Source organism: Nyctereutes procyonoides, unplaced genomic scaffold (genome assembly GCF_905146905.1).
Source record: "Nyctereutes procyonoides isolate TBG_1078 unplaced genomic scaffold, NYPRO_anot_genome, whole genome shotgun sequence".
Taxonomy (NCBI): domain Eukaryota; kingdom Metazoa; phylum Chordata; class Mammalia; order Carnivora; family Canidae; genus Nyctereutes; species Nyctereutes procyonoides.
The window spans coordinates 3,579,679-3,600,468 of NW_026575044.1; the positions used below are offsets into that span (position 1 = coordinate 3,579,679).

At 47.6% G+C, this 20,790-nt stretch overlaps 1 protein-coding gene across 2 annotated transcripts in view; it reads right to left on the reverse strand.

The window, feature by feature from the left end:
• Positions 1-20,790, reverse strand: part of RCSD1 (RCSD domain containing 1) — a 70,542-nt gene that overhangs the window by 45,721 nt on the left and 4,031 nt on the right. The window lies entirely within an intron of this gene.

Below are 20,790 nucleotides of genomic sequence, written 5' to 3' on the forward strand. Positions count from 1 at the left end.
TGCCCTGTAGTAGGGTTGGGTTCAAAATTTGGCCAGTCTGACTTTTTTCCCCCCAAGATCTTTTTTTTTTTAATATTTTATTTATTCATGAGAGACACACAGAGAGAGGCAGAGACATAGGCAGAGGGAGAAGCAGGGCCCATGCAGGAAGCCTGATGTGGAACTCGATCCCGGGAACCCAGGGTCACGCCCTGGTCCGAAGGCAGATACGCAACTGCTGAGCTGCTCAGGTGTCCTGTCCCCAAAGATCTTAACCATTTATTCATGAGAGACACAGAGAGAGAGGCAGAGACACAGGTAGAGGGAGAAGCAGGTTCCCCATGGGGAACCCGATGTGGCACTTGATCCGGGGACCCGAGGACCACACCCCAAATCAAAGGCAGACGCTCAACCACCGAAGACATCCAGGTGGCCCTGGGCAGTCCAATTCTTAATATGACACAGCCATCCTCCCTTCTATGAAATCTATTCATACACCAGATGTCGATGATATGAAGAGACTTTTCCAGTGTGCAAGACCTGTTCTGATCCTGAGTGCACTTCTGTGCACTGTTTTCACACCCCTCTCCTGCAGCATCTAGGGTGAGTGTTGCAAGGTCCAATGCCCTCAGAGGCTGGGCAGGCAATGCACAGAAGTGGGTGGGCACTGGGGGAGACCCCTGCCCACTCACACCAAAGGGGTGCCACTCTGCACCAGTCCACCACCTACATGGCTCACACTGAGTCATTTCTCAAAAGATCGTTCACATAATTTGATTTTTCAGGATAAGATTACAAGGCTGACTTGTAAATATAATCTATTGAATTTACTTTTTAATGTCAGGTTAGCTAAAAAGAAAAAAAGAAAGCTTTGCTGGGGAGAGAAAATGTTTGCCTACAGCATATGATCCAGGGGTTTGTTATTTCTGATTTATGGGAAGAACGTTTTATCCTATTTGACCTGTTTTCCTGGGTTATCCCAGGAGGTATCTTTTGGTTTAATATGTGAATTTATTTTTAATTATTTTAAGGACATCACTGATTCATTGCTCTTAATACTAAATAATATTACAGGCATTATGGGCTCCTCATGGAATTCTATGGGGGGATGAGGGTGCACTGTAGACAGGAGAGGGAGGGACCTGGGTTAGAGGTCTGCTCCTGCCCTGTGGAGCCACCAGACCTTTTACGCAGTCTAAGCGTTTGTCTCCTGTTCAGTACAACAGATCAGCAATACCCAACTCACAGAATGGTGGTGAAGGTTTTAAAAGAGAAGCTGTGTAATGAAAGTATTCAATAAATATTAGTCACATTCCTTGTGAAAGACAGATATGAGGCTCCATAGATTCATGAGTATTGTAAAATAGGTAGTTTGAGACAGACTATGTTGCTTTACTGATGGTCCCTTCACTTTATAAAAGATTTCCCATCACCAATGGCTTCTCTGGTGCGTGAAAAACACGATGCTTTCCCCAAAGTTTTAGTTTGTGCATAACTTTTTTGGGGTAAAAAACAAGTATTTCTGCCTTTTCAATAGTTGTTCTACAGAGTCTGTCATGATTGTTTGGAGGTGAGAGAACCGTCCTACAAATGAAAACTAAAGACTAATTTTACTGGAGCTACTGGGCAGCCCTGTCATGAATGCCACAATAGCCAGGGAATCAAAACCCAGAGTGCTGCTGGAACCAGAGACTTCCTCCTCCCCTCTCTCTCCATTGGCACCTCTCCAGGGGGTATTAGGAGCAACCCCCCCGCTTGCACCACAGGTGAATGGTGGGAAACACAAGCAGGTTATGGAGGGGCCATGTAGTCACCTTGCCTCGCCCCAAGGGGATTTGAGGTCACAGCAGGGAGACGTTTTAGAAATCTCAGGAACAGAGCTGATTATGCCTTTCTGACAGCAAGACCATAGGAAACACCTGTAGACAGCAGGAAACTAGAGAAATTAAAAATATCTGCTTCATCCCTAAAAAATAAATAAAAGAGGAAAGTAAATTGGTCTCTTTTCTTCACAGGGAAAACAAACAAGGCAATATCTGGTTTGAGCCATTTCCTCTCCACAAAGCACATCCCTCCTGTGGGCCACCCTTCCCGGGCAGAGCTGGGCCAGGCCCATATGCTGCAAAAGCCCAGGATATCCGGATGCCTGAGGTGGTCAGCAGGGAAGGTCTCGAGCGGGTTCCAAGTCACCAACCTTGAGATTTCTTTTGCAGGAGTGGGAGACTAAGGAAGCTGAGCTCATTTCCTTGGGGAGAGGTGTAGCCTCCAGCTAGTGTTTGAACAAATGGGCCCTGTGCTCTTCCTTTGCAGTTTGCCTAACCCCTGGGAGTCAGTGTCTGGGAGCCATGAAGATCAGGGACAATGGGCCCCTTTGGAGAGGGATTGTTGGGGCTGCTGGATCAGGTGAAGCACAGGAGCACACCTGCAGGGGGTGGAGTGAGGAAACATCCCATTTCGCTCCCTGTCCCCTGCCTTCCCACATCCAACAGATCACCAAGCCTAGTTAATCTGCATTTCTGGTTTGGCCTCTTCATTCTCACAGTGGTCACTGCACCTGAAGGCCCCCATCACCTCTCCTGTGGTTGTGGAGAGAGATTATGGTCACCTGACCTCTTTGCCTCTGCTCCTCTCTCTCCTGTCCATTTTCCCCTCTGTTGCCCAGACTATCTTAAATCTGTCTGATTATGTCTTTGCGTGACCTACCTACTCTATAGTCCTTACTCTATGATCAGATCATCTCAGTATAGAATATAAGGCCCCTGTCCATCTCTTCTCCATAAAAGATTACGTCTTCTCAATAATGACAACCAAAGTTATAGGGCATTTACCATGTGCCAAAAATAATGCCTAGGGCTCAATAAAGATCTCATTTGGTCAACCTCCAGCCACCCAGCCAGGCACTATGATCATCATGGGATAGATGGGAGATTTGGAGCTTAGAGAGGCTACATAACTTGCTGAAGATGACAACGCTGTGGTGGAGCTGGCAGGCCGACTACGTGCCCTGCTCTTCCCACTCCGCACCCCTGCAATGCCTCTAGCACGTTACCCGTTTTCATGCCTCTGTGTCTTTGCACATGCTGTTTCTCTACTTCAAAAGCCTTCATCCTTAGTCCCTCCACCTGGGTAGCTCTTCTTCATTCAAAACCCAGCTTCTTGCTTCCTTCAAGAAGCTTTTGAGGATCTCTCCCATTACACTTCCCTAGCTACAACGAGCTGCCTGTCCCTCTCAATGGTGTGACCCCTGCTGAAGGTATGTACCATAGACTTTACCTGGGCCTCCCCCCTTCCTAGCAGAGTGGCCAACTCATAGTAGGTGTGCAACAAATATTTATTGGCTTGAAAGCATCAGCCACTGGATAAAGACTGACGTTCTAGTTTCTGATCAAGTCTCCAGGCCTCGGGGTCTTTATCTGTTTGAGGAAACCAACAGCTCCTCTTCTATACTTCTAATGCGGCTAAGGTCTGTATTTTTTTTAAAGACTTTATTTATTATTTATTTGAGAGAGGGAGAGAGTTTGAGCTGGCAGAGGGAGAGGGAGAAACAGGTTCCCCACTGAGCAGGGAGTCTGATGCAGGACTTGATCCCAGGACTCTGAGGTCACGACCTGAGCCAAAGACAGATGCTTAATCAACTGAGCCACCCAGGCGCACCTAATGTCTGTGTTTTAGAAACTCTCCCAGGTGACTCTAACATGCATCCAGGGTTGAAAATCATTGCTTGATCTAAAGAAGACTTAGCAGAGGAAGGCTGCCAGGATAGAAGCTCACTAAAGGAAATCACACAACATGTTTATGCATGTGAAATGTCTGTAAAATAAGCACCCAGAAGGCAACCAAAGCAGGTAAACTTCCAAAACCAAGGGAGAAAATACTAACCCAAAGTTATTATTTGGGAGGACAGAATGTTGACAGTCAGTACTAAAACGTAAATTAACTTTAAGGTCACTTTGCACAACCATTACATCGGCAAAATATGTCATCATGATAAACAGCCAGAGTTGCCAGGATTATGGAGAAAATCGTTTCTTTAAAAATTGCTCGTAGTATTACATCTTAATTCTGGTCCTCTCTTGAGACAATGGTCTGGCCCTGTGTATCAAGAGCGTGAAAATGCCTCACTCTATTTTTATAATAAATGTTAAGGAAATAAAGAAAAAAACATGCAGTTTATACAAAATAATCTATGATACTGCTATTCGCATAAAGGTGGAAAATTAGAAACCATCTGAATATTAAATTTGAGAGAACAGTAGGAGTAAACTATAGAGCATGAAGGCAATAAAACACTGGGCTCCTATTAAAAATGACAAGTAGTTAACGCTCCTAACACAGAGATGTGTATGGAACAAAAAAAAAAAATCAGGGCTGAGAAATCCAGTGTTTTGTATGCAGTGATGAGACTCACAGAAACACATCAAATTTACAAATTTACATTTGTAAATTGACAAAGGCAAGGGGTGCCTGGGTGGCTCAGTCGGTTACTCGTCCAACTCTTGATTTCAGCTTGGGTCACGGTCTTAGGGTTGTGGAATGGAGCCCCACGTTGGGCTCTGTACTCACAGGGGAGTCTGCCTGAGATTCTTTCTCTCCTTCTCCCTCTGTCCCATTCCTGTTCACATTAAATAGATAAATAAATACAATCTTTAAAAAAATTGATGAAGATGAGAGTGAATTTGGAACCATGGGTCAAAAAAAATTGTTCATCAGCTTTGAAGTTGTTCACAGTTTTCATAATTAGAAAATGTGTGTCCCCAGCTGGGGCAGCAACTGGTCAGTGTCTCTCTTGGGCGGGGGGGGGGGGGGGGGGAAGGGAGGGAGCCAGGCCTGATTCCAGGCTGACAACTGCTTGTATCTTCACCTAGGCCTCCTGCTGAAAATACACTCCCATATCTGGTCATGGTGAAGTTTCAACTTTAAAGGGGCCCAGTTCCCTTTAAACTCAAGTCCTCCCCTGTCTGGATGATAAGAAGGACATCAAGGGCTCAGGAGAGTGAACAGAGCTAGGAGCCAGGCTGGGGGAACCTCCTCCCAGGGCCTGGAAACAGGGCGCTGGTTCCTGTGGGAAAAGGCACTGGGGACTGTGTGTGTGAGAGGAAACATCTGGGACCCACCCCCAGATAAGACAGGAGATGGGAGGAGAGCAGCCCTTGAGGAACGAGTGGGAGGGGGCCCACCACAGCCTCTGCCCCCTCCTGCCAGCCCCCATGCCCTGTTGACAGAGGGCAGATAGGCATGAGTTGGTTCATGCCAGCCATGGTCCTTCCAGGCCTCACCCTTCATCCCGGCTGGAGAGACATCGTGTCCCACATCGAATGGTGACTGGGGAGGAAGAGCCCCACAGTAATGAAACTCCCCACAGGGTGATGGTGAGGAGCAGCAGTGAGGTTCCAGACAGAGGCACCAGCATGAGTAAAGGCCTGCAAGACAGGAAGCTGGGAGAATTTTCCAGAGCAGCTGTTAAATGCCATGGTTGCAGTCCCCAGCACTGCACTTTGCGTCAGCAGGAGAGGGGACAAGGAGAAGGTGGCGGAAGCTGTGCCTGGGTGAGGGGAGCCAGGCAGCAACCTTGCCAGTGCGGGGCTCAGTGTGCCCTGCTGCCCTGCTGCCCTCTTTCTAGGATATGGCCCAAGGACAGGCATGACAGAGGTAACAGAAGTAGCCAGGCATGGAGTGAATGGTGGGCTCTGGGCCACTGCTCTGCTCTTAGAGCCCTTACAGCTCCATCTCTGCCCCGTGGCTATGGCTGGGCCGTGACCTCCATGGCAACCTGTCCTCACCCACGGCTGGAAGGGAGGCTCCGCATCTGGGTTTTTTTTTCATGGGCCGAATGGTGTCCCCCAGATTCATATGTTGATGTCCTAACCCTTAATACCTCAGAAGGAGACTCAGGAGACAAGTCTTCAAAGACAGAGTTAAGTTAGAAAGAGCCTCAGCCAACGTGGTTGATGTCCTTATAAGAGAAGGAGATTAGGACACAATCTTAGGGAGGGGAGACCCCATGAAGAGACAGGAGAAGATGCCCATACTAAAGCCAAGAGGAGAGGCCAGCGCTGCTGACACGTTAACCTCAGACTTCTGGTGTCCACAGCTGTGAGGAAACACTTCTGTTGTGTCAGCGGCACCTTGTGATGGTGGCCCTAGCAAACTAACAAAGGCATTGAATCTCGCCAATGGAAGCTGCCTCTGGGGCTCTGCCCCAAGACCCCCTCACTCCAGCAGCCTGTGCATGCTCTTGCTCTGCAGGGGGTCAGGCCCAAGTGCCTTACATCCTTCTCCCCTACCAAAATTGCCCAACTTCACACAAGCAGAGACTTTGGCTGGGCTGGAATTCTGACCTTCCCTGCTCCCTGCTCTGTTTTTTTTTTTTTTTTTTAAGATTTTATTTTTTTATTCATGAGAGATACAGAGAGAGAGAGAGAGGCAGAGACACAGGCAGAGGGAGAAGCAGGCTCTATGCAGGGAGCCCGATGTGGGACTCGATCCCGGGCCTCCAGGATCACACTCCAGGCTGCAGGCGGTGCCAAACCGCTGCGCCACTGGGGCTGCTGGGTACTTTTGTTTCTAAAACTCAAAACACTTCACTGGACAGAAGAGGGGTCCCTGGAGCTCCTGAACTTTGCCCTTGACTGTGGCTAGAACAGAGTCCCTGGCAGGAGTGATGGGGCAGTGGTGCCCCTGGTATGGACAACAGGCCTTTCCTCCCCACGGCCTCCTGGAGGGCATCAGGTCAGAGACGTCCAAACACTAGAGAGCTTGGAGTCTGGAAGTCCTGCCAGCCCCCCGCCAGTTTCCTCGGTGTGGCTTCAAACATGGCCTCTGCCTCTGAGCAGAGTGATCTGGGCTGGGCCCGACCTGTTCTTTGATCTAACAGCTGCCCTCAGCTTCAAAGGCAAACCACAAGAAGAGGAGGAAGCAGGGACCCAAGCAGAGGTGCACACCCTGTGGCTTCCCCACCCTCACCCACCCCCCATGCCCCCCACCTCTTTCTCTCTCTCTGGCTCCAGGGGGCCTACCTCTCTTTTGAGGGACTAAGTTATTTCAAGATATTTCCCTATGTTTTCCAAAGCACAGAGGTGACAATCTATGGCATCCTTTGTATCTTCTCCAAGGTCTTGACTATGGACATATTTTCTCACTGAATCCTCCCAATAAGCCAGGCAGGGATGGAATTATCATCCAGGTGAGGACCCCAAATCTTGTGGCATTGATCCCAATCAAGATCCCACAGTGATTGAGTGATGGTATTTAGTCCAGAGCCCTGAACTCAGTCACCACTGTGCCTGGCTTCTTCCAGCTGCAGTGTAACACTCACTTGGCTCTCCTCCCGCACACACAGTGTAACTTCACAGGCCTGGGAGGCACATGTGAGTTGCCTTTCATTATGGACATAGAAACCCAGCCCCAGGTCTGTCCTCTCATTAAATGCTATGGTCGCACCTGGGCATCCCATTGGACCACAGGCCCCTGGAAATGGCTGTTCCTTCCCTTAACCCTCAGTGAGGCTTGTAGGGAGAAAGTTCTTGGCCCTGGGAGGAAGGGTCCCCTTCCACCTCCCTCAAACCCCACGGTTCCTTCTGAAGCATGGCTTGCTTGACCTCTGGTCTGGATGACTGACCAGCCCCCTAAAGGACCCCACGGTCTCTCCAATCCATTCTGCAAACCTCAGCCACAGAGAACTTTCTAAAATGTAAATCTGGTCATATGACTTCCTGCCCCCCCACATTGCTCTGAGAATCAAATGAGTCGTGACCCAAAGAGGTGGCTTTGGAGAGCTTTAAAGGTCCCCATGATCTCATCAAGAAACATTCAATTTATGTTAAAAAGTCTGAGCTATAAATGCAGCTTCAAGGATCCCAGGCTCCCCCTCGCAGCTGGGACTGTGAGCTAAGTGCCTCTGCAGAGGAATCCTTAGGCCTCCACAACCAAGTCTGAAAGAGGCTCCCAGGGTCTTGCCTGGTCTTCCACTTCACGCACTCCCCGCTCTCCTGCTTTGGCATCCCCAGCTGGAACATCCTTCACTTCGGATGCTGCCCATCACCTCTGCCTGCCGCACATGGAGCTCACATGCTAACTCCTCTGAGTCACACGAAGATCTGTGTCCCGAGCACAGGTCTGTAGGATAGGTGATGATGCTGTTGCAATCACTGTTACCCTTCTGACTTCCTTACCAGCTTGCAAGCTCCCTGAGGGCAGAGCCCAAGTTTTATTCCCTTTAGGATCAGAATTTCCAGCACCTGACATAGTGGCCACTCAAATATTTATCAAGCAAGGGAGTGAGTGTCTCTTCAGCCTAATGCAGAACACTCTTGCCCAGGACCATTTCCTAGGGGCAAGTCCACAGCTCCCTAGAGACCATTCCAAACACTAACGGTGTTCTGCCCTCATCCAGGGCGGGAGGGGGGGGTTGTTCTTGGGGCTGCATGTTTACTCTGCCCTGCCTCCCTTTCGCTGGTATGTAATTTCTCATCTGCAGCTGCTCTGGCAGGAAGTACCAGATTGTTGCTTCATTTCCCACGGTGCCCACAACCCTTTCCTGCCCTCTCCTCCCCTCCCTGGGGTGGAGGACCCACAGGAGTACCTGGGAGGACAAGGCTCTGTGCTGATCCAGGTGCCACGGGCAGATTTCTGTTCACATTCCCTTCCTGGCACATCTCACTGAGCTTATAATTTGTGCCCACTAGGTACAGTGAGCCTTTAAGGAAGGAAGGAAGGATGGGGGCCAATCTGGCAACATTTATTGAGAACCATAAAAGCATCCATATTTTTTGACCTAATAATTCCACTCCTGGGAATTGCTTCCAAAGAAATAATTCAAAAGAACAACAAAAAAAGATACATGGGCTGTTTACAGATCTGTTATTTACAATAAGGAGAAAGTAAAAGCAAATGCCATGTCCGAAAATAGAAAAAAGATTAAATAAATTATGGTGTATTTGTAGAACAGAATACCACTCAAGTATTTAAAATGAAAATAGGACTATATTGAACAAGCATATTGTCTTGGAAATAATAGTAAGAGAAAAGATACAGGCTTGCATATACACCGATTATAATTTTGTAAGAACTATGTATGTGGCAGAAAGTAATAAAGACACAAAAAGTTGGAAGTAGTTACATGAAGTGGAGTTGTCTTTCCTAGTTTGTTTTTTTTTTAATGATAAAGGGGATTAAAATTGAGGATCAGAAAGGTGTGAGAAAAAGAAAAAGGAGAATGAATTTTTACGATTTTACTTTAAAATGCCTATTAGTTTAATAATAAAATAACATTTTAAAGCTAAACATATACCCTGAACACAAAGTCCTGGGGTTTTCTTTCTTTCTTTCTTTCCTTTTTTTTTTTTTTTAAAGATTTTATTTACTTATTCATGACACACACACACAGACGGGGGGTGGGGTGGAGGGGGGCAGAGGGAGAAGCAGGTTCCCAGTAGGGGGCCTGACGCGGACTCGATCCTGGGTCTCCAGAATCAGGCCCTGGACTGAAGGCGGCGCTAAACCCCTGAGTCCCCCGGGGCTGCCCAAGTCCTGGGTTTTTCTAAGAGGAAAATTGGTTAATTGTGGTTTTAGCATTGTTTTACAAATAATAACAAGAACACCCCTCATTCAGACCTTCCCACTGTGTGTGGAACCTGAGGTCTGATTGCCCTAAAAGCACTTCAAAGACCTTTGCCTGGTGGATAAAGAATCCTGTCCCCTCTCCCTCTGCTCTCTCCGTCTTCACTACCACAGTCCCAGTCCCCGGGGCCTCCATTCCTGGGCTTGAGAGACATTAGGGGATGGAAGTCAGGATCCCACCAAGGAGAGACCTAGGGAGGCCGCCTGTGCAGGATAAAAACTCTAGTCCTGCATTGGTGGGGTCTAGAGGGAAAAGCCTGAGATGCAGCCTTTCTTCTCGTTAGTTTACATGAAGGTTATGGTGGGTTAGAGTTTCCTACCCTCTGTGTATAAACCAAAGTGCTCCTTCACTGTCCTGAGTCTCTGGTTGTCACTTACACAGGAGGGGTGTCCCCACCTCATCCCTGGCTTGATTCTCCCCTTGCAGTGGCTCTCACTCGCCCTGCTTTGCAACCACTTCTGTGCAGGTAACCACCAAACCTTCTCTACCCAAAGCCCCTCCAAGCTCCAGTTCTGAGTTCCCGGTCCCAAATGTTCTACCAACCCTTCAGCCCAAACACAGTGTCTCCCTGCCCAGACCAGCAATGTTCCTGCCCCTACTCCTGGACCGACAGTGGGGTCACTGTGCACTGTGCACACCTGCCTCTCTCACCACTGCCCCCTTGGCAGCCTCCAACCAAATACCAAATGCTGGGGATCCCTCTCACAGTTTATTCTGCAGCTTCTTTGCCGCTCCAATCTCAAGGCCACCCCTCATTGGTGCTTTGGACCCTCGAATGGTACTTTTCAGCCTCTAGAGTCTCCCCTTCTGCCCCTCTGTGCGCTGGGACTGGATGAATGGCCTTCTGGCACCCCTCGGAACCCAGGGGCCCCTCTCCTGGAGAGCCTTCATTTCCCACTGAGGAAAGCCCACATTACCAACGTTGTCTTTCTAGACGATGCACAGTCTAGTTTCATCTTATCTTTGTGCCACTGTCCACCCTACCTCTCCCCATCCCCGTGTGTACATGTATGCGTGCCCCTGTGTGCACGTACACGTGTATACACGTTTGCACACATGCCCCTGTGCACATACACATGCATGCATGTTTGCACACACACCCATTCCCTTAAGAGACCCTCCATTTTAATCACTTCAGGTATTCATCATTGCCCATACACATCCTTCATTCCTTCTCTTCGTCACATTAGCTTTTTTTTTTTTTGAAGATTTTATTTATTTATTCATGAGAGACACACACAGAGAGAGGCAGAGACATAGGCAGAGGGAGAAGCAGGCTCCATGCAAGGAGCCCGATGTGGGACTCGATCCCGGGACTCCAGGATCACGCCCTGAGACGAACACAGACACTTAATCGCTGATCCATCCAGGCATCCTGTCACATTAGCTTCTGAACCCCACCATTTCTTTTTTGCCCATGCACCCCTGCCGCCTTTTAAAAAAAATCATCCTAGTATTCAGTGCCTACTCTGAAGTCACCCCTCCCCCCAAGCCTCCTCCAGTTGCACCATTTGAGAATGCTCTTTCTCTGAGAAGGTCCTCAAGCCCCTTGGTCTTGTCGCTTGCATAACAGCCTGTGCCCTGCCTTTATTTGGAGATGCATTGTGTGGCTTCCCACCACCACTACTAAACCTTCAGCTTACTGAGACCCTGTGTTTATATTTGACTCCCTCCGAGAATCTGGACAGCATCTTCTTACAGTAGGCCCAATAAATACATGTGGAATGAGTGACCAAATGAATGCATATTTCTAAGCCAGGTCTCGTCTATACCCATGCATGACATTTCCCTCAAGCAGAGGACTTTACATTCATTCTAGTTTAATTTCATTAGGTTGGTTTTGGTCCAGCATCCCACCCTATATAAATCATTTTGAACTTGTCATGTAACACATTAACATATCCTGGCTGTGGGTCATTTGGATTCTATTTTTCATCCAAGTCATTAACAAAAGTGTTTAACAAGCCAGGGCTAAGGACAGAGCCCTGTGACCTGTCCCTGGAGACATCCCTCAGGAGAAACCGGAGATGCAAAACGTAGCTCACCACCCTTTGGGCAAGGTAGCTCATCCTGCTCTGAATTCATCTTGCTGGAAAATCCTTTGTACTACAAGCGTAGTAGCTGTTTGAGAAACCAGAATACTCTGGTTGGTCTACGAAAGCACTTACTTCCTTCAGCCCAGCCAGAAGGGCTCTGGTTTGAAGGGTTAGCTTCAAACTCTGCAGTCCCTGCGGCTGTCCTAGCACTCTCAGAATCCCACATCCCATGCTGCTCAGTCCCCCAGCAGCGGCCTCCCACGCAGGTGTGAAAGGTGAGGGTGGGTCAGGGAAGAGGTAATCAAAGTGAGAAGGAAGCGGAGCAGTTGAGTTGGTCAGATGGGTCCTTCCCATTTCCTCCCTCCTCATTTCACTGCTCTATCAGGATGAACCCACGAAATACACCTGCTGTCTCCTCTCCTAAATTTGAAATGCATTTATTGAGCCAATGATATCCCCTTCCTCTTGCAGGCTTTGGCTGCCCTGTGAGCCTGCAGCTTGGATTTGCTGTTCCATGCCTGAGCCTCACCCATTTCCCAGTTTCTACCCTGGACTAAACTGTTCCAGCACTGCCCTGAGGACCGGCCGAGGTCCACACGCAGTGTATTAACTGCCCCCTGCCCACACACTCTCCAGCTGGAGGAGGCCTTCCGATGTCCTCGTGTCCATCCTGGGTCCCAGTCAAAGCTGTACCAAGAGGTACAGGGAGGCTGTCCTCTTTTAAATGACTGTAAAAATCTACTTATTTATTCCAGCAAACAATCATGTCACACCTATTATGTGCCAGTCATTGTTCCAAGTGCTTTACACAAATATTAACTCACTTAATCCACAGAACTACCCAATCATGTAGGTACTATTTCCATTTTACAGATGGGAAACCAAGGCACAGAGAGGTCACAAGCTAGTAGTAACTGGAAAAAATCAGGGTTCAAATCCAGCTGTGTGGCTCCTGGGTCTGTGCTCTTAAGCCTTATCTCATGCTGCCTCTCAGGGAAGCAGTGTGAAGCCTGAATTTCATCCTTTGTCCAAAAGGGTGTGTTAAATACATTCTATGGTCATTGCAGGATAACTAGGGCCATCGATGGAGGTTTTTAGACCTTACCATTTAGTGTAAGAGCTACGGGAGAGTGCTTTAAAAATAAAGCAAGGTGAAATTGTATTTTCCTTCTTACCATTATGCAGACCAGGGTTTCTTTTGTATATCTTTGTTTTTTTTTAAAGATTTTATTTATTTGAGAGAGAGAGAGAGAACCAGCAGGGTGTGGGAGGGGCACAGGGAAAAGGAGAAGTAGCCCCCACTAGGCAGGGAGCCCAGTGTAGGGCTCGATGCCCAGGGACTCTGGGATTGTGACCTGAGCCAAAGGCAGAGCCTGAGCCACCTGGGCACCCTTCTTTTGTGTATCTTCTGACCTACACTGGAAGCCTTAGCTCTGCTCATATTCACCAATGTCATCTTCTTTGCACCTCCTCTGTGCCACTGTCCACTAGGCAAAGAGAACATCAGAACCTTCTTACAGAAGACATGCTCAGGGATGTTAAAATTTTTCACAATATCCACTTAATAAGTATTAATAACCATATACCATGACTTTATATCAATGGGATGTTTTAACATTCCAAGCAATTTCATAATTTTTTTAAAAATCACACATGATCTTACTTCCTTCTCAAATTAGCCCTAGATGGTAAGTAAAGCAGGAACCAGTTTTACAGATGGAGGGATGAAACAAACCCTCAAGTAGTTACCGACTCTGGACCTGAACTCAGTTTCCATGGTTCCCTCTGTCCACATATCATCTCTATTTGCCTTTGCTGATGCAATAATCAGAAAAGGAAAATCTGGGGAGTGGGGTAGACAGAACAGAACGTAGCCTGTTGTTATCAGTCCCTTCAAATCCACCACCTAATTCCAATGTTATTTGTAGACTTTCACTAACCCTTTCACTAAGCACAGAGGGCAGGGCTTGTGTATAAGGCTGATAGCAAAATTGTAATTCTGAGTGTTTTGTACATGCAGAAAAAGAAGTGTAGATTCCCTGTTCACTATGGAGGGGCCCTTCAAATCAAAAAGACTGGTTACAAGCTCTTGATGGCGTGGTCTGTGGAATTGGTTGTTTGAGGGCTAAGATGTTTGAGAAACATTTTATTTTATTAAGATTTTTAAATTTATTTATTCATGAGAGACACAGAGAGAGAGGCAGAAGACAAAGGCAGAGGGAGAAGCAGGCGCCATGCAGGGAGCCTGACGTGGGACTCGATCCCGGGTCTCCAGGATGGCACCCTAGGCTGAAGGTGGCGCTAAACCGCTGAGCCACCAGGGCTGCCCTTATTTTATTTTACTTATTCTTTGAGAAACACTGTAAACAGTTGCATCTAAGGTTTATGTTTATATTTCACTAAATCATTTTCCTTTGGAAATGGGGCGTGTGTTCACCCATGACTTTCCCTTCGGACCTACGTGCCCCTCCAAACATGCCCCAAAGCATGAAGAAGAATAACTCCCTGAAAACATTCTTTGTGCTTGAGAAGCAGGTTTCATTTTAATCAGGAAACTCTCTCCAGCCATGAGAGTTGTGTAAGTCTCCAGTAAATGAGAGACTTCCTCAGCCTTCACACCTTTGTTAGCCTAAACGACACAGCCTTACTTCCATACCCAGTTCAAAAATCATCTCCTCTGGAAGTCTTGTAAGACTCCACCAGGATCCTGATGATATTCATGAAACACTTGCAGCTTTCATCATTCAGGGCACATGGGAGGATCACTCTTCCGCTTTCCTGTGGTCAAGTGTACCTGTGTGCTACTCCTGACCTTTCCAAGCCAGAGCCACAGCCAGTGCAAACCCTCCAGAACTTTCCTTCCCTCTGCCATGAAAACCGACAGTGCTGCATACAGAAGCTGCTGTCACCCTGGGTCCCCATGGGAGGACAACAATGACATGGAGCAGAGCCCCCAGTTCCACTCTTGACAGACATGTAGCAAAGGAGAAATAAACCTGTGTTGTTTTCAGCCACACACTAGCCTGTCCTAATCTTTACAGTTACCTGTCATCTTGTGTGCCACCAAACTGTTTGCTTACTGCCTGTACAGAGCCAATCACATTGTTTGGTATCATTTGTTCCATCTCTGCCCTCTCTCCACCTCCAGACTGTATGGACCTTATAGCAGGTGTTGTGTCTCATTAACTCCCATTTGGTACCTGCTCAAAACATGTCCTTAAATAAGTTAATGAAGGGATAAATCAAGAATAAGGTATCTGACAGCAGAATATCAAATGAGATCACATATTAAAATGCAGTTTTATAATCTTGCCAGGCACAATCCTTTCTGAAGGTGGGGATGATCATGGATAATCTTAAGTAGCTCTTCTCAGCCTGCTAACACTGTACTTATCTTACCCAGGAGAGACCAAGGGGAGACCATCCTTAGAGCCTCATGGCAATGCTCCATAGCACCCTGTGGACCTCCTCTCTTAAATGTGGCTCTGACCAAAAAGAACTGTGTTTGTGACCTACCCCATTACTGATCTTGTAGGCTACCCGAGAGGCAGGAAATTAGTCACATAACAGATATAAATGAATATTCACTAGAAATTCACTTGAGGGCAGTGACAGAGGTAGTAGTGTCACAATGTGGCCTGCAAGAACCAAGGATTCACCCTGCCAAATCCCCAAGTCTCCAGCCCCTATAATGCTGTCATGGGCTAAATGGTGGCCCCCAAGAAGATATGATCCCACCCTAATCTCTGGAACCTGTGAATATTACCTTATTTAGTAAAAGGGTTATAGATTTGAAATGTGGAGATCACCTTGGATTATCAGTGTGGATCCTAAACCCAATGATACATGGATTAGGAGAGACACACAGAGGAGAAGGTAAAGTGAACATGAGGCATGGACTGCAGTGGTCACAAGCCAGAAACCACCAGGAGCTAGAAGAGGCATGGAACACTTCCCTCCCCTGGAAACTCGGTAGGGAATGTGGCCCTGGGACACCTTGATTTCAGATATCTGGCCTCCAGAACCGAGAGGATAAATTTCTAATGTTTTAAGTCCACCTAGTTTGTAGCCATGTTATGGCAGTCCTAGCAAGCTCATCTACCTGCCAACTCCACTGTCTCTAGATTCTCCATGTGGGCAGCACTCTGGCATCCTGCTGTAGCCTGGGCCATCACGTCTCTCTGAGTCTCCCATTTGTGGGAGAAAACACAAGGGCTTGGAACCGACCTTGTTTCTCTCCTCCTGAGGACTTCAGTTCAGGCACTCGGGAGGGTGTTCAGGCATGACTGGGAGACAGCGGTCAGGGGCTCTCCCAGGAAGAGCCCCCCAGGAAGACTAGTAGAACGAGGTAAGGCACTGCACCTGGGGGGTTCGGCTTCCCAGCTTTAGCTCTGGATCCCTTGCCCTTGCAGTCTAGAAGGATGACAATAAAAGCTGTTCTTCTCCCTGTGTCACCCCCAGAGATAACAGTGCTTGTTCAATAAAGCCTAGAAAACTGAGCACCAGCAGTGTGGACTTGGGAGAGCCTCGAGGAGACGATACACAGAAATGGGGCGGTGAGGCAGTAATTTCCACACATGATCTACAGTGCCCCGTGCAGGGGGAGTTCCTGTGCTGAGGGCTGGAGGGCCTTCATCTTAGGTCTGACTCTGCCACTAACTGATTTTAAGTGTGACCACCGGTAAAGCATTTATGTGCCGTTTCTTCATCTTTTAAAGATTTTAAATGAAGGGAAGGGAGAAATGGTTAACAGTCCTCTTTGCTCTCAAAACTCTAAGCCCTAAAATTTAATTTTTATTTAAACTTTCTTTTTTGCCATAGACATTCACACTAGTTTCACCCAGAGATATAGCTGGAAACTTTCAGACATCTTTCATATATGTAGTGAGGGCTCAGAGTGAATCTCTGCCAGACCTTAGAGGTCCCCTCATGCCCTGAGCCACCTGGCTCCCACCGTGGGCTGGCCCTGAGCTGGAGGAGGACTAGGCAGGTCCAGGGGCAGGTGGTCTCCCTGTGAGCACACAGACACTATAGGGGCGGCTGGAGCTTCTCCAGTGCAGGAGATAAGAACAGAGGCCATAGGATCCCCCCCACCCCAACAGGGTGAGTTCCAATGTGGGCTTCAGGTAGTCAACTTCTAGACCTCAGGCATATAATTTAATCACACAGAAGCCCCAGCATCCTTATCTAGAAAACAGAGATAACGGGCAGCACTGGGCACAGTGGTTTAGCACCACCTGCAGCCTGGGGTGTGATCCTGGAGACCCGGGATCAAGTCCCACATCAGGCTTCCTGTATGGAGCCTGCTTTCCCCTCTGCCTATGTCTCTGCCTCTCTCTGTGTGTGTGTCTCTCATGAATAAATAAATAAAATCTTAAAAAAGAAAAACATTAAAAAATAGAAAACAGAGATAATTGGACTTTAGGAGGACTAAAACAAGATAAGCTTAGGCAAAACACCTGTAGTTAGTAGGTTTTCTTTCTTTCTTTCTTTCTTTCTTTCTTTCTTTCTTTCTTTCTTTCTTCTTTCTTTCTTTCTTTCTCTTTCTTTCTTTTTTTTTTTTTTTTTAAGTTGGTAGCCTTTCAACACGTGGCAGTGATTACCCGGATGACAAGCTTCAGGTTTCTCCCACACTAACATCAAGGTGGCTGCTCAGAAATGATTTCCCATTATCCATCAAAACACACCTCAAAAGCAAGTTGAGCCAGGGACCTGAAGCCTGGGCATGCATTTCAGCGGTGGGGCCAGGTGGGGGTGGGTGGCCCTATCAGGGTGGGGGAACTGTCCCTTTAGCTCCTGTGCTTGGAATGAATGATTGCTGATGGGGGTCTGGAGGGGAGGCCCCTCTGTGGCACATCGTGAAATGAATATTCTCCGTGACCTCTTGTGTGGGTGCCGGGCTTGTGTAATAGAGGCCACAAGGCTCTACTTCCTGTTTCTATGAAGCTGTTGTTCTGGGCCCGGCCCAGGCCGGTGCTTGCGGTTGGCTGCTGCTGCTGCAGGGCCCACCTCACTGTGTCCCTGCGTGGCCTTGGGCCAAAGAAGAGAAAAGCTAGCTTTTCAGAACACCCACAGGATGTGCAACCCAAATGGGGGGAGTGAATGGGGCTGCAGGTAGAGGTATGAACCAGGACAAGGTGGTTTTTTTGTACGCTTGGTTATTCCCAGGCCTCTTTCATTCAGAGCCTATTTCAAATGGATTTCCTCAGCAAGAGTGTGGAGGTGCAGACCCAAGGCAGAGCGCACTCATCACTGGAGTGAAATCCTTATGGTTCCTGGGCTGCTGGGAGGCTGCCACATTTGTGGATCCCCAGCAGAGGAAGCAAGTTTTCTCTAGCTCCAATTAGAGATGCTGGCTTTGAACCTCTACATACCTGAGAGCTCATCGAGATACTATCTTATATTTTTTTATGTCATGTGATGTGTGTACATCTTGTTTCCCCAAATAGAAGAGAGCTCCTTGAAGGCAGGAACTGTAACTTCTCTTACTTTGTACCCCCTATCTATCCCCCAACTTCAAATGCCTTCATCTCACTTTGTCCTCCAAGAATGAACCGTGGGTGGTTCCCCAGGCACACCGTGTTGTTTCTAGCACTGGGGGGTTTGCTCTTGTCATTCTCTCCAACTGGAATGCTCTTCCCAATTTTCTGTGTTAGAACTCATACTCCTCCCTCAAGACTCAGAAATTGCCTCTAACAGGAAGACCCCTGAGCCTTGCGCTGGGTACACCACTTCTTCTCTGTCTTCATGAACTCCTATACTTGAATCCTTCAAGGCTGGGCAGAGTAAGGCATTTACCTTTGTGAAGCCAGTGCCTGGCATCAACCCATGTCTTTTGGGCCTAATTAAAGAGCGAGGGTGCCGTCATGTCTGGTTAGTGATCGATTACAGAAGATCCAGTCCGGGAAAGAGCTGTGATTGTTACCCTGAGGCCAGGAGGGTGGCCCTGATATGGCACAAGCAGTTTTGAAACAAAGGGCTGGGGACATCTGATGAGGCAGATGCTTAGCTTCGTGGCTGGAGAGAATGTCCAGTTCCACTGTTTGGAATTTCTCAGTGCTTCCAGCCTCATCCATTCGAGTGAGTTTTTATAGGGGGTGCCTTATGGGCTCAGCAGTCATTTCCCACAATTCCCAGAAGACAGGTATTGAGGAAGCCCAAAAAGGAGAAAACGGGGAGCTCACCCTCCAAATGCCAGGGTACAAGGGCAGATCCATTCAAGAGATGAGCTCTTGAAGAGTCCTAGCACAGTAAGGTTGAGGGTAACTACCATGCCCAAGCACTGTGCCAGCAGCATTCTGATGTTCTCTTTTGCACAGAGATAAAACCCCAAAGGTCAAACATGAGGTGAATATTGCTTTTGTGGAGAAACTGATGGTCTTACTTCTTAAGGCTTAGACTGTACTGCTCCCCAGGTGAGAGAAACACTGCAAGCCTTTGGCTTCCCAAAGGTCCACCAGCACACTCCCTCACAATTGTGGCGGAGGCACCTAGAGATGGTTTACTTCCACCCACAGCTTTGAAATGTTTCGATTCTAGCGAGTCCAGGAGGGGAGTCAAGCTGGCCACAAACCTAAAGCTATTACTAGAGGAAAGCAGGGCTGCCTTCAGATTTCTCTGGAACCAAAATGCTTTTCCCTGTGGCCCTGATAAGATTACCGGGCCGCTAAGCTGCCAGCGTTCAGATTTCCCACAGAACCCCAGAACCCCCGCTCTGGTTCCTCTCGCCTGCCTGCCACCCTCCCCCCCCTCCTGTGAGGAGGCATGCTGTGGATCAGGCTCTGAAACCTGACTCCATCCCAGGAATGCATGCTCACCCTCCTGTGATCCGGCCTGGGCCCTTCAAGTCAGATTGCCCCAAATTCCCTCTTGTCATTGCAGTCCCATGAATGAAAAGTGTTGGCTCAGTGGAAGCCAGTGTTACTTTGAAGGTCCTGCAGAGCACTGGGGAGCCACACAGGAATGCAAGGGTACTTGGGCATGCCCACAAGTCCTCCAAGCTAAACCCCGGCTTCCAGAAACCATGCAATCCCTAATTATGACCCATAAGTTCCAGCTAGCAGCCAACATATGGCTCAGTGAGAGGGTGGGTCCCAAAACAGCAAAGGCTGTTGGTGAAATTGTGGTAAAAAAAAATTGATGAAATTTTAAAAAATCAGTAAAAAAGTAGGTTACGAATTGAACACATTATATACACAGGTACATGGATACACACACTCTGATCCCCCAGCCCCACCCCATTTCTCTCTCATTGTCAGTAATACAGATAGTTTGTGAGGAGGAAAAAGCAGGATAGTCCAGTAATTTTTAAGAAACATTTCAAACACAAGGTTCAGTATGTAATAAATGCTCAAAAAATACTGAATAAATGGATGAGGAACAAATGATGTCTGGAAGGGACTTAGCATAGCCTCAGAGAAAAGGGCTCATTAATTGTCTCCATCTAAATTAGAAATTAATGAACTGTTCAGTGGCAAGAAAGTTTAATCTTCACAGATGAAATCCTTCATATGTTCAACTAAATAGTAGATGCATGGGTGCCTGGGTGGCTCAGTGGGTTAAGCATCTGCTTTTGGCTTGGGTGATGATTCCAGGGTCCTGGGATGGAGCCTCACATCAGGCTCCTTTCCCAGCAAAGAGCCTGCTTCTTCCTCTCCCTCTGTTCTTCTCCCTGCTTGCACTCTCTCTCTCTCTCTCTCTCTGTTAAAATAAATAAATACAATCTTTTTTAAAAAAGAAGAAATAGTAGACACATGGTTTTGGGAGATAAGGTTAATTTTCATGTGTCTACTATTTGTTGAACAAATGAAGGATTTCATCTGTGAAGATTGAACTTTTTGCAAGTGTTCTCAGGCTATTTGGTAGGGACTACATTAAAAAAAATTTTTTTTAAGATTTCATTTATTCATGAGAGACACACACACACACAGAGAGGCAGAGACACAGGCAGAGGGCAAAGCAGGCTCCTCACAGGGAGCCCGATGTGGAACTCGATCCCAGGACCCCAGGATCATGCCCTGGGCCGAAGGCAGATGCTCAATAGCTGAGCCACTCAGGCTGCCCTACATTTTAAATTTAAATTAATAAGAATATTAATTTAATTTGGATGTCCTAAGCCTCCAACTCTTTCTTTACTATATATTTCTCTTTTCTGGG